Source organism: Pteropus vampyrus, unplaced genomic scaffold, assembly GCF_000151845.1.
Source record: "Pteropus vampyrus isolate Shadow unplaced genomic scaffold, Pvam_2.0 Scaffold19, whole genome shotgun sequence".
Lineage (NCBI taxonomy): Eukaryota > Metazoa > Chordata > Mammalia > Chiroptera > Pteropodidae > Pteropus > Pteropus vampyrus.
The window spans coordinates 7,317,098-7,331,823 of record NW_011888800.1 but is presented as its reverse complement, the minus strand read 5'-3'; the positions used below and the strand labels follow the sequence as shown (position 1 = coordinate 7,331,823).

Below are 14,726 nucleotides of genomic sequence, written 5' to 3'. Positions count from 1 at the left end.
TAAGCTTTTTATACTCTACACAAAGGAAATGGCCTTCTCAAACATTGATTATAGATATGTATAACATTTTAAGTTTCTAAAGCATTTTAACATATCTTGTTTCATTTTGAACTCACATCAAGTCTATGAAATGGCCAAAGAAAGCATTAATATTCTTTTACAGTGAAAAACCAAAGCCTGAATTGTTCATTGATTATAAATCGCATAGCTAAAAAGTGTCCATCAGGCACAATCCCTCCAAATTATCTCATTTCTCCTATTCCTAGATCCTCAGCCATTTTTACCTCCTTCCTATCTCTCTTAAAGTAAGAGGTATTGTTCCATTCTAAAATTAATTCCCACCGAAACTCTTAAGCCTAGAATCCCAAACCTCCTCTGGAACCTTCGATTAACTTTTCCCACCCAGTATCTCCCTTTCCTCTAACTACAACATCTCTTTCTATAAATATGCTAAACTCTTCCCTTCCTTAAACAAAAAAATTTCCTCAACTCTACCTCCTATCTCACAAGCTGTGACCCATTCTCTTTTCATCCTTTCCCTGCTAAACTCTTCAAGACTAAAATTGTAGGCACTTGTACTACACTTCCATCTCTCCACTAAAACACTACCACTCCTAAAACTTGCTTCATTCTTGGGCTCTGCTATGTCCCTCTCCCCATATTCTCTTATCACTGACTTCCTTCTTAGTCTTCTTAACTCTCATTCTTTGTAAATCACCTACATGTTGGTCCGCTGTAGAGTTCTCCCTCCTTTTCTCTCTTCAGCTAAACACTCTCCCTAAACAATCTCTTCCACAACCATGACCTCAATTAGCAACCAGTTGCCTATGATTTCCTAAATTCTATGGTCTCTACACACTTTCATTCTTTTAGGAAGAAGCTAGAACAAAAGTGAATATTTATCAAATCTCTGGGCAGGAAGAAGAGGAAGATAGGCCTATTTTCTAAGCTTAAAAATAAAAAAAAAAATCATAATAAAAACAGATTTGACTGCATAAAAAATTAAAGTTCTGTAAACTAACACAACATGGAAAATAAAGAAAATATACACACACATATATTAATTACACGCATACCCATAAAAATATAACTTGATAAGTAAATGGAAAGATCAGGAAATTTACAAAGGAAAGTGAACTATTTTTAAAAACCATGGAAAATGTTCAACACTATTAGCACATAAATAAGTTCAATTCAGACCTATTATTTTTAATAACGAGGCAATCCATATAGCTCTCATAAAATTTTTAAAGCTATCTTTGTGCCCTCCAAATTAAGAATTACCATATATTCCTACTCAAATTCTAAGACAGCATCAGCACGTGTGTGTATGTGTGTGGTTTTATAATTTTGACAATCAGCAGTCAGTTCTCATCCACATTGACTTTCTGTAGATTTTTGAAAATGGTAATAATAGATACATAGTTAACCAACGTATAGAGCTTGTTTGGTGACTCTTAACCTCATTACATTTTCTGGACAAATGCGCACAGATGTGGTATGAAACATTCCTTATTTCTTTGGCTCAGCTTTGTTGAGCCTGGTATCAATGTACACATCCAGAGTTCCCATCTCCTTCATGGCAAATTTCGGCATCTCTTTGGATGCCCAAAGGCCATGTTTCTTGAATCCCACTCCATGGATGTGCTTGTAAATGGTGATGTTGTAGTCTCTGGTCACTACCTCACTGACGGCAGAATGGCCCTTTTCTCATCACCCTCCTTTGCAGGAACTATTCCACCAGGCCCAGGATGAGAAGGAAGAATGCAAAGTATTGTTGCATTCGTTTTTAAAATAACATTATAGTGTGTTCTTAACACTCAAAAGTCACCCCTATCACATGTCAGGCATACTTGTGGGTGCTACAGAATATAGCAATGAACAAAATGATAAAAATCACTGTCTCCCTGAAGCTTATACAGGAGCCTAGTCTCAGGTTGGGGAGGAGAGACAAGCAATTATATAAGTAATATATAATATGTTGTATGGTAATTAAATGCTATGGAAATCATGCAGGAAAGGGATACTAGTAGTATTCGGAAGGGTTACAAGTTTAAATAGTGAAGTTAGGGCTCACCAAACAGGTAACATTTAAATAAAGACTTAGAAGAGGTGAAGGAATAAGCCATATCTGGGAGAAGAATATTCCAGGCAAAGGCTCTCGGATGGGAGATTTTCCAGAGTGTTCGAGGGATAGCAAGGAGACATTAGAGCTGAAGAGAAGTAACAGAGGGGACAATAATAGAAAAATGAGATCAGAGAGATAATATTCTATCTTATGTAAAAGTATTTCTTACTTTACTCATCTTTTTATCAGGTGAACCACACTGAAAAATATTTCCATTCGGAGTTACCATGAGGTTACAGGATTATTAATGTGAGCAAGTGATGAATTTCCCTAATAACATTAAAATTCATCTGCATCAATGAATTAGAGAAAGTGGATAGAGGCCAAAGGGTAAATGCAAGGTAACTATTATTAAGCACACTCTTAGTCAAAACTAGAAATCAAAACAGGAATAGTTCCTAGCTGCAGAAAAACCAAGGAACAGAAATACAACAATGACTTCCACCTTCTCAATAGAGATTATTATGCAACATTTGGATAATTTATAATGATGGTCATGAACAATCTGAGCCAGTCATCCCCAACTAAGCGGTTTCCCAAATTATAACTTAATACTTAATATCAATCTCCTAATAACGAGGTCCTCCCTACCACAATTTATATCAATATGTTATAAATTAAGTGGTAGTGATGAGCCTTTGGTTCATCTCAAAAGACAACTGAGATTTACTAGATCTAAAAAGTGGTGATACAAACAATCTAATTAAAAAATAAATAAAGGACTTGAATAGACGTTTCTCCAAACAAGATACAAATAGCCAATAAGCACATAAAAATATTCCCCATAACACTAGTCAGGGTAATGCAAATCAAAACCACAATGAAATACCACTTCATACCCATTAAGATGGCTATAACCAAAAAGACAAGTGCTAGCAAGGAAGTGAAGAAACTGGAACTCTTGTGTATTGCTGGTGGGAATTAATGTAAAGTGGTGCAGTCACTGTGGAAAACAGCTTGGTGATTCCTCAAAAAGTTAAACACAGCATTACCAAATGATTCAGCAATTCCACTTATAGGTATATAATTAAAAGAAGTGAAAGCAGTGACTCAAACAAATTAGTTCTACTCCAGTATTCGTAACATCATTATTCACAATAGTCAAATGTAGAAGCAACCCAAATGTCCATCTACAAATAAACAAAATGTGGTATATACATACCATGGAATATTATTCAACTGTAAAAAGGAAGGAAGTTCTAACACGTACTACAATATGAATGCACCTTGAAGACATTATGCTAAGTGAAATAAGCCAGACACAAAAGTGCAAAGATGTTACATGATTCCACCTACATGAGGTATCTAGCAAAGTCAAATTCACAGAGACAGAAAGTAGAATGGTGGTTGCCAGGAACTGCAGGAGGAGGGAATGGGTAATTAGAGTTTAACAGGTATAGTTTCAGTGCAGGCAGATGAAAAGTTCTGGAGACAGATGGTAGTGATGCACAACATTGTGAATGTACTTAATTCCAATGAACTATATAATTTAAAATAGTTAAATTGGTAAATTTTATGTTATGTATATTTGTCACAACATAAAGTGGTAGTAACATTCTCAAAGAAACATCCTATGTAAAACTGAAGTAGAATTGCTAAGATAGGACTTTATCCTCTCCTTTGAAGAGTCTGGTATATTGTAAAGATCAACTGACGCTAAAAAACCTTTGTAAAGAATGGATAAATCACAATGCCACACGTTCACTCACTCTTATCTCAAAGAATAATCTTTTATGTATCTGAAATTCTATTTCAATATAATTTTTGTAAAATGAATGAATCCTTTACATCCATCCTTAGATCCATTAATTGTCCTCATTTTCAAGATAATCCACACTGTAGTCTCAAAAAGCCCCTTTATCTTTTATCTCTCATCATTTCCTGCCATAAATTCTACCTTATAATCACACTGGTTTACTGCAATACGCCCTGTACATACCTTATACTGACCTTCCTCTATAAACTCTGCTTCTCCATTGGGAATTCCTGTCTCTCCATTTTTAGTAGCACAACAGCTGAGATCTAGAACTTTGAACCCACATGGTCTGGGTTCAAATACTACTTCCAGCACTTGTTAGCTTGTGATATTGAATAAAAGCCCTGGGAGAGCAAAAATGACACCACCTTGCCACCATTATGAATAAATGTCACATCCCATTGATAGGGGGAAAGAAAATAACATTGTATCTTGAGATAAATAAAAAATAAGAGTCACTCTCTTTAATTCTGATCCCAATAATACAAGAAATCTTAATCATTTTCTGTAAGCTTGGACTCTCTAACTAAACAACTTTTTCCCCAACTTCTGCAATGTTGGTATCCAAAAAAATGTTATGACCTTTGTGGATATAATAATCATGTTATAAAATTGTTGTTTTTCTACCATGACAGACTAATTTAAACTCAATATTGGTGATCTTATGTTTTGTCCCAATAAATACCTGTATTTTTTAATTCATCGAGCCAATCTAAGTCTGATTCTCTTACACTATTTTGCAAGTAGATCTCTTTCCTAAAATCTTTAGTACCTGAGACTTCCTTTCTTGTTATCTTAGTTCCAAAAAATTTTTATTTTTAGAATTTATTTCTTTTGTAATATATCTTTAAACAATAACTCAAAATTACAAAGCCTCCTTTTCATCTCCACCTTCGAAATCTCAGTGCCCTTCCCCAGAAGGAATCAATATTTAAATTGGGTGTGTATCCTTCCAGACCCTTTTTTATGATTTTCATACATATAGATGGACCCACTGAAAACACTGTAATCTCCAGTTCCCTCATTTCTACAATAGGAATAGTAACTATACCTGTCTCATAGGGTTGTTAGAAAGATTAAATGAAAAAATTTCACATAAAGTGCCATGTGCATAGTACTTAGCACAAGGAAAAATCCCATTCCTCTTTCAAGGTCCAGCTCAAATTACACAGCTTCTCCACCAAGTTTACCCAGACTATTCAACTTCAGATAATTTCTTCTTTCTCCAGTGAAGTTTCTTCACCACTCACTGAACACATCATAGAGTGCCTTGGGTCATTGCCCATCCTAAACTCCTAGAGGACAGAAATTCAATCTCACTATCTTTCAACACAACTGACAGAGGGTTCTATAAAAAGTAGGTACTAGATAAATTAAAATACTGAAAATTTCTAAGAAACAGAAACTTAAGCAAGGTTTCTTCCTGATGCACTCAATTCAAGTGTTTCCAGACTTTTAACTATGTAAAAGAAGCTGTCTTAAGTTATCAGGTATATAATAAAAGCCAGTTTCTATTTAGTAGAGACCCAAAATCTCATTGATAAAGCATTCTATGCTTGTCTATTTTTTCTCCACTTAAAATTTAAGTGCTTAGGAAGCAGGCAAATCTAATAACTTTATTAATAAAACATATGCAAAAATGCTATTTTATAAACACAACTAGGCTTACATAATGAATATGTTCCTTAAAAGTCACAAAAGTTATTTCTTTTTTTTACGCCTACAGCACCTGGTCTTCCTAGGTGGTCTCCCATCCAAGTACTAACCAGGCTCGACCATGTTTAGCTTCCAAGATCAGATGGGATAGAGCCTGATCAGGGTGGCATGGCCATAGACAAGTTATTTCATTTTAAATGAACTGGTGAAATACAAAAAAGAAAAAGATAACAGATATACAGCTATGAAAACAGAAAAATAATTTTTTAGACAACAGTAGGATAACCTCCATTAATAAAATAATGTAAGCAACAGTTTGCAAGAAAAATCCCTAAGTATATATAGACAAATGATTACCAACCATAATACATATCCTAAAAAGGAAAAAAACAACCTAGTATAAAACATGCAAAAATTTTTAAGATATGAAAACATAATTCACATGTGAAGAAATACACATGTCAATAACTCTACTAAAAAGATTCCTAATCTCAGTAGAAATTAGAAAAGGTAAATTAAACTCAACAACGAAATCCCATTTTTCATCTATTAGCTGGCAAAAATAAGACAATATCTATCGCTGGTGAGGCTACAAAGAAACAAGAACTCATATACTTTTGGTAGAAGTATAAATTAACAGTCTTTTATTTAATCTCTAACTCAGCAATTACACGTGTAGAAATTTGTTCTACAGAAGTATGAACTGCAGCACTTTTTATAATAGCAAAAAAATTTTAAGCCCTAAACTAACTTACGCCTGCACTACCATCCTAGGACTTCTTAAATTCTCCTTGATCAGGGACAGTACTGGTCCCAGACTCTAGGGTAAAGTTGGGAGCTTACTGGTCTCAACAGGTACCACCTACCAAATGTAAGAAACAATAGCTGCCCTATCATGACATTGGCAAAAAATTTTCTGCAGCACTGTCAACCCAAAAAAGCAAAAGGAAAACAAAACAAAATTATTTAAAGCCCATTATAGCCAATCACCAAAACAATTTTAGGTTTTTCCTTTCTCTTAAAGCTTTACAGAAATAAAATGAGCCAAAGGAGATTCGTTTTAGTTAACTGTCTAATAAGAAACATGAAAGACCGATATGAAGAAAATTATAAAGCTCTAAAAATGATTACAACAACAAAAAAGAATAAATAAATATATTCCAGGATGGTAGACTCAAATGTGAAGATGTCGAATTGTTTTCAAATTATTTTATAAATTTAATGTAATTCTAATCAAAATCCCAACAGAATGTTTTCTAAAACTTAATAGTCTATTCTAAAACTTAACTAGAAATTCTCGAAATGAGACTATCCAGTAAAATTTTAGAAAAGAAAGAGTAGGGAGCTCTCTCCACCTGCTCTCAAAAGCTATAAAATAGGAATATGGAATGACATATGATATTGATGCACAGATAAATAGAACAGAAAGGAGACTCTAGATACTGACTAAATGGGAATTAAATATATGATAAAAGAGAAGTATTTCATCATAAAGACAAAGTATAATGGTAGTTGCCGGAGGCCCAGGGGGAGGGGAGTTGTTTAGGCATTGAGATTCAGTTTTACAAGATGACAAGAGTTAATGGAGATGGATCATGGTGATTGATGGCTGCACAACAATGTGAATGTGTTTAATACCACTGAACTGTATACTTAAAGATGATTAAGATGGTAAATTTTACATTATGTGTATTTTACCACAATAAAAAAAATGGCATTTCAAATCACTAAAAAAGTATCCAGTTAATTATATTGGGCACAACTGGGCTGACCATATGGGGAAAAAATCCTTATCTTATGCCACACAAATACAAACTGCGATGAATTAAAAGAGCTAAGTACTGAGGTGGATTAAAGACTGATTTTTAAAAACTATACTAGGACAAAAGAATATATGCAATTACAGGGTAAAAAAAACAAAACCTGGAAGTCATACAGGAAAAGACTAGAACTATCCCTACACCAAAACTGTAAACCTCTATATAGTAGAGCACATCACAAAAAAAGTTAAAAGTAAGTAACGGACTGGGAGAAAATATTAACAGCATACTTTACATGCAGAGGATTACTATCTGAACTAATATCCAGAACACAAGGAAATTTGTATCCAATACATATAGTGACAAAAAATATGAATATGCAACTCACAGAAAAATACAAAAGCCAATAAGCATATGGAAAGACATCCAATTTCACAACTAATCAGGGAGATGTAAATCAAAACAAGATAGTTCTTTTTCAGACCAGGAAATAATCTGGCAGGAGGTAGGGGGGAAGTAGGTACTCTCATACATTATGTGTAGAAAGATATACTGGCATATTAGGTCTGCAATTTGACAACACTTATCAAATTCTAAAAGTACATAGATTCAACATAACAATTTCACTTCTTGTCTAGAAATATGAACATTTACAGAAAAATATATAAACAAGAAATATTAACATAGATCTCACTATAGTAATGATTGAAATAATCTGGAAAATACCATACTTAAGGACATTTAGGTAATGGTTAAATAACTATAGAACAACCATACTCTACAATAGTATTAGATAAAATCATATATACAAATAAGGAAAGATCTCTAAAACATATTAAGTGGAAAAAGAAAAATCTTGATTTTCCATTCAGGTTTAAAAGAACAACTGTGTGTGTGTGTGTGTGTGTGTGTGTGTGTGTGTGTGTGTACACACACACACACACACACACACACACACACACACACAGAGTAATCCTCCTGATCTGCAATTTCACTTCCCATGGTTTCAGTCAACCTCGGTCCAAAAATATTAAATGAAAAATTCCAAAAATAAACAATTTATAAGTTTTAAATTGCATGCCATTCTGAGTAGTGTGATAAAATCTCACACCATCTCACTTCAGCCTGCCCAGGACACAAATCATGCCTTTGTCCCACATACCCATGCTATCACTACCCACTACCCTGTACCACCACCCCTAACCCCAGTTAAGTCACTTAGCTGTGTCTAAGTTACCAGATCGACTGTCAAGGTATCACAGTGCTTTTGTTCAAGTAACCTTTATTTGACTTAATAATGGCCCCAAAGTGCAAGAGTAGCAATGCTGGCAATTTAGATAAATCAAAGAGAACCAGTAAAACGCTTCCTTTAAGTGAAAAGGTATGTATGTAAACAAAAACATAGTGTATATAGGGTTCAGTACTATCTACGGTTTCAAGCATCCACTGGGGGTTTTGGAATGTACCCTCAAAGATAATGGGGGACTGCTATATATGTAAATGCAAATGAAAAAGTTTTTAAAAGATGCATACCAAGTTATTAATAGCAGTATTGATGGGAGAGGAGAAAGATTGGAGGGGGGAGGAAGAGCAGAAAGGAATTTTTTTTTCCCTAATCTATAAAATTCTGTATCATTTGATTTTTTACCATAAAAATAATGTATTACTTATATGTTTAAAAATAAAATTAACAAAAAAAAATTTAAATATAGTTCTCCCTCAATCAAAAAGGTCTCAGATGATAATCAAGTACTATAAAAAACTGAAGAATATGGATAACATTGGGAAATATGTAGAATTAAGTAATATTATGCTCATATTTTCTGAATCAACCTGTCTGATGAAGACTTTTCAAAAAGAAATGAATGTGAAAGTCTCATAAAAGTATAAAAGTTAAATTGTATTTAATTATACATTTGACAAATCACCTTTACTGATAAAAAATTCACTGAAATTAGACACCTAGGGTATTTGCTTCTCCCTGATTATGATACTTATTTGTGGCTACCTCGTAGGAGTAGGTCTCTCCATGACCCAGTGAAAAGTATCACAGAAAATAGAATTTCAGCTTCAGGTACATACATAGCTATTTAATCTTCAATTGAACAGGGCAACCTTCCAACCCACTTGTATGGGCTCATACTGTGCTTTCAAGTCATGCAGAAAAACAGTCAACACTACATATTTCTTCACGGTATTTGCCTACCTGATACTGAATTTAAAGGCTGTCCAAAGAAAATCGGCTACCATTTGAGCTTCATATATACACACATATGTATGAGTAAGACTGAAATACTTTAAAATAAAAATATATCATGAAAAACTGGAAATTTTCTTTTACATTTAAAGACATTTGATAACTACCTATGAAAATACAATAAATGTAGAAATATTATAATATTAATTCATGCCTGTCACTCTTTAACAGTAATGTGATCCAAAGGTTTAGTTCAGTCATCCACAGAAACCAACACCTAACAGCTCTGATACTTTAGGTGTTCAGCTGTAATTAAAACATTACTTAAGGAAGAGCTAAGGTTTTCAAATATTTTCAGTTGGAATTTATTTAGTCTTTAAAATAGGGTATCATACAAAAAGTAATTAAGACGAAGTAAAATAAAAGTTTAATTTCTAAAAATTTCTGTCAATTCACATTCTTTTAAAATTTTTTATATGTAGTGAACATAAACTTGCATTTTAACATATTCTTTTTATAGTTATCTGAAGAACTCTTCATAACAAACTTATAAATCTAGCATTCGTTCAAAACAATTCGCCATAAAGCACTAACTTAACACTTACTCAGCACTGTAACAGCACGTAAAACTTCATAGAGAAGTATAAGACAAGGTTCCCAACCTCAAAAAACTTAATTTTCTAATAAGGAATATGAACTGAACACATGAAAAAAATTAAAGAACCATAGATAACATTAAAGTGATAAATCAAGTAAAGTAGACTGATGCTATGGGAGTTCAAAGACAAGGAAAACAACAAAGACTAGATGGAAATTACCCCAAAGTTCTACAGAATACAATCCTAGACCAAGGGCTTTCCTCATCCAGGGCTGACTATATGGAAATAAGACTCCTCTAAGCAATCATCAACAAAAATCACCTTATTAGACCACTTTGATAAGTTAAACAGGTCCTTGTCTCAAAGTGTTTTTAATCAAAGGAGATACAGAACAAATATCAATTAAAAGACTATATAGCTCATCACCAGGAGTCTTCATGAGTGCTGTTAATAATTCTTTCTTGATCCAGGTGCTAGATCAAGGGTATACTCTTGTAAAAATGCATCAAGTTGTACATTTATGATATGTCCAGTTTTCTATATGTATGTTACACTATATGAAAATAAAAATAAAACAATTATAGCTCCAGTCCTACCATTCTTGCAAGCTGCAGTTACACATTTCCCACCACTTACTGAACATCACCATCTGGATGTCCTACCCCCACCTAACTCCATCTTCCCTTCAAAAACCAAAATCCCTCCAGACTTTTCTATTTCAGTCAATGGTACAGATATCCAAGCTGAAAACCTTGTATTCAGAGGGCTTCTCCCACACAGGTGATTTATCAAGTCCTATTTCAAATCCAGTAAGTGCCAGGTACATTTCTAGGTACAAAAATATAGCAGAGAAAATGACAAAGTCCATTCTCTCATGGAGTTCACATTCTAAGGGAGAGTGACAGGCAAATATATGTTTTAAAACCAGGTAGTGATTCAAATTGCGGTTTATGCAAACAATGAAATATTATTTAGCCATAATAAGCAGCGAAGTAGTGATTCATACTACAACATGGATGAACCTGCAAAACATTGTGCTAAATGAAAGTAATCAGACACAAAAGGTTACATATTGTATGATTTCATTTAAATGAAATATTCAGAATAGATGATCCATAGACACTGAATACAGGAAATACATAGAGACTAGGGGAAAGAGGTGATGGAAAGAAACTGCTTAATGGGTAGGAGGGTTTAACTTGGGCATAAAATGATTTGCAGCTAGATAGAGATAGTGGACGTTGCAGAACAATGCCACTGAATTGTTCATCTTAAAATGGTTAATTTTATGTTATATGAAATTCACCTCAATTTATATAAGATGTAGCCATGTATTCATATTATGTAGAAATATGTAGGTATATAAATAAGAAAATGTAATTTTTTTATGCTTTGCAATGGTATTTAGCTTGTTAAACTGTCACTGATAAAATAAAATTAATTTTAAAAAAAGTAATCATATACTTCGATGACAGCAATAAAGAATGAAGCAATAAGAGAGGCTGCTTAAAACCGGTGATCAGGAAAGATCTAAGAGGTGATTTAACCCAAGAATTGAATGACAGGAAGGAACCAAACTTGAAGAAGAACATTCCAGGCAAAGAGAAGGTAAGTGCAAAGGCATTAAAAAAAAAAAACTATTCAAAGAAACAGCCAGTGTGACAAGAGCATAGAGAATAAGAGGAAAGGTTGCATAAATAGGCAAAGGTCAGATCATGTAACATTTGTAGGTCACAGTAAGTAGTTCAGATTTTATAAGTCATGTTGTAGGTGTCTCCTCTCTGTGCTTTAATTTCTGCTCTCACTTCTCAACTTCAGTCCTTGTCGCCTCACTTCAGAACTATAGCAATATAATAATATCCTAAGTGTTCCTAATTTGATTCTCTTCCCATTCCAAGCCATTCTCATTACCACAGTAAAATCAAATATTTTTTAAAGCGGTATAATCCATAATCACTCTTCTGCTCAAAAACCTTCAAGATGCAATAGCTCCTTAGTCTGAAGCTCAAAGCTCCCAATCAATGAGGTCATAACCCTCCCCCTAATTTTAGCACCTACCATACCCCTAAAACAAAACCTCACTCTAGCCAAAATCTTCCTAAACATACATATATTTCCTACTATGTGACCTTAGCTCACAATATTCATCCCTCCACCTTCCCAACAACCTTCATTCTCTTGACTCTTCGCTAAGTTACCATTTCTTGTGCAAATAAAGATCTGCCTCAATAAGGAGCGCGAAAGGAAAAGAATACTCCCAGTGAGAAAACAATGAGGGAAGGCACAAAAACGTGAGTATATGATATTTACACACACAAAAATAATGTCCTATGACTCAGCACAGAAGGCATGGTTAGATATAATAGGAAATAAAGCCACTTAGCAGAATGTAAGAGCTACATAACCTTATACTAATTATTTAACCTCTCTGGGCTTCAGTTTCTTCATCTGGAGAATGAAGGTAATAACAATGCTCATGTTATAACATTGTAACAATTTACTCATTCACTAAGCACTTAACTGTGCGCCAGCATTGTTCTAAGTGATGTGGAAGCAGCAATGAACAAGACAAAAATCTGTAACCTGTGGTACTTAAATTTTAGTAAGGGAAACATAAAACAAGCAAAATAAATAAATATGACATGATGTTACTTAGTGATAGGTGCTACAGAAAAAAATAATAAAGCAGAGGGATAGGAAAACAAGCAAAATTTGAATCAAGACAAGAAGAATTGAGGAAACAAGTCATGCAGTAGTCCAGACAGGAAATCAGAAATGAAAGGACATGAACAAGGGAAAATAAAGAGGCTAAGGAGTTAGAGCTGAGAGTGGGCAGTAAAATAGTAAAAGATGAGGTCAAAGATGTAAAAGGGATCAGATCATATAGAACCTCATTTGCCACTGTAACGATTTTAGCTTTTAACTTTACCAGAAACAGGAAGCCACTACAGTGTTTGAGCATGACATGACCTGACTTTAACAGCATCTCTGATTTAACAGCATCTCTCTGGCTGCTATATTAAGAATATGCTATAAGAGAACAAGGTCAGGAAGACGAGACCACTTAAGAGACTAAATCAGGTAATGGTACTTAACACAATGACCAGTACATAAGTAAGCATTCCTTAAAAAGTAGCTACTTTTCCAGGAGTGAAAACAAATTTCTCATCCTGTTGGACCAAACGCTAGTAGTAAAATAACCAGCTAAATTTAGGCTGAAGTTTTGGGATATGGCAAGTGTATTTCATATAATCTTAGGCTCATCGAAAAATTTTTTTAATTAAATAATAATTCATTATTTTTATAATGATTCCCTATTTCCCATAAAGATGGTGCAGGTCTGTTGCTATCCACATTTTTCCTAGCATGCCACTCAGAAAGCAAAGAGTCCTCAAAAAAAACAAAATTAGGGAGAATTTGAGGAAATAGAGTATGCATAAAAATATTTCAATCTGGAAAAAATGGCTTTTCAATTTCTACTGTTTCAAATGGCATCAATATTGGTTACCTCTATTGATCTAATTATGTTAAATTCTTAGTGACAATATAAAATGCTGGTTGCAATAACTGATACTATTTAAAATAAAAAGGCAGTTATAACATTTCAAAATAACTGGAAAAAAAACGGCAGTGCTAAAAAGCTTTCATTTTGAAAATATACAGTTAACTTGTAAAACACTGTGATTCACACTAACATGCATAATTCTGGTAAGGGGTCACCCAGGTGAAGAAAGATACACATATACTTTGATCTCTCCTTCCAAACGCAGTGAATGCAACTTGCGACCAAATTCTTACGTGACTCCAACTTCTATATTAGGCTCAGAGCTACAGGATTCTCTACATTTATTTTCATTCCCACTCCTTAACCCTAAAGCCCTCTAGTATCACTTCAGGCTATCCCAGACTTTGGATATGAAAGCAAGACTCCACACCATAGGAACCCTACAGTTCCAAGAGGTAGTCATGGACTGTCAAAACCACTGAAAAAGGCATTTCAGTTTGTAAATGATGATATTGATGATAATAACAACTATTTACTAAGCTCTTACTATATGCCAAACTGTTTTTAGCACTTTACATTCTTATCCCATCAATCCTCACAACAAAGCTAAGGTAAATATTATTATCCCATTGTACTCATGAAGAAAAGTGATGAAGATTTAAGTAACTTGTAAAAGGCACAAAGAAAGTAGTGGGAATCAGGAGAAGGGGCAGGGAGGAACCAGTTTAAATAAAGGATCAAGACAATAGCAAGGGATTTCTCAAAAGGAACACTGGAAGCTAGAAGCAAGGCCTTCAAAAATTCTGAAGGAAAATAATTTCCAATCTAGAGTTCTATTACTCTATCTTCATAGAATGGTAAAGGTGGTATATAGATGATAAGGGTTATCGAGGCCCGATATTTGTTTTTATAGTTTCACTGGAACACAGCTATGTCCACTCATTTATGTAGTGTCTATGGCTGCTTTTACCATACAATACCACAAATGAGTTGTTAAGGCAGAGACCCTCTGGCCAACAAAACCTAAAATACGTAATATCTAGTCCTTTACAGAAAAAAATTTGCCAACCCCATGGCTATCAGAGCCAATGACAGCCATGAATAATAGAGGACCGATGATTGATA

The 14,726-nt window shown here is 34.0% G+C and overlaps 1 protein-coding gene and 2 pseudogenes across 2 annotated transcripts in view; all 3 read right to left on the bottom strand.

Annotated features, from left to right (window-relative positions):
- MGA (MGA, MAX dimerization protein) overlaps positions 1 to 14,726 on the bottom strand; it is a 130,732-nt gene that overhangs the window by 103,282 nt on the left and 12,724 nt on the right. The gene's annotated exons all lie outside the window — the stretch shown is intronic.
- On the bottom strand, positions 1,365 to 8,466 carry LOC111736249 (annotated as a pseudogene).
- LOC111736354 lies at positions 5,602 to 5,720 on the bottom strand (annotated as a pseudogene).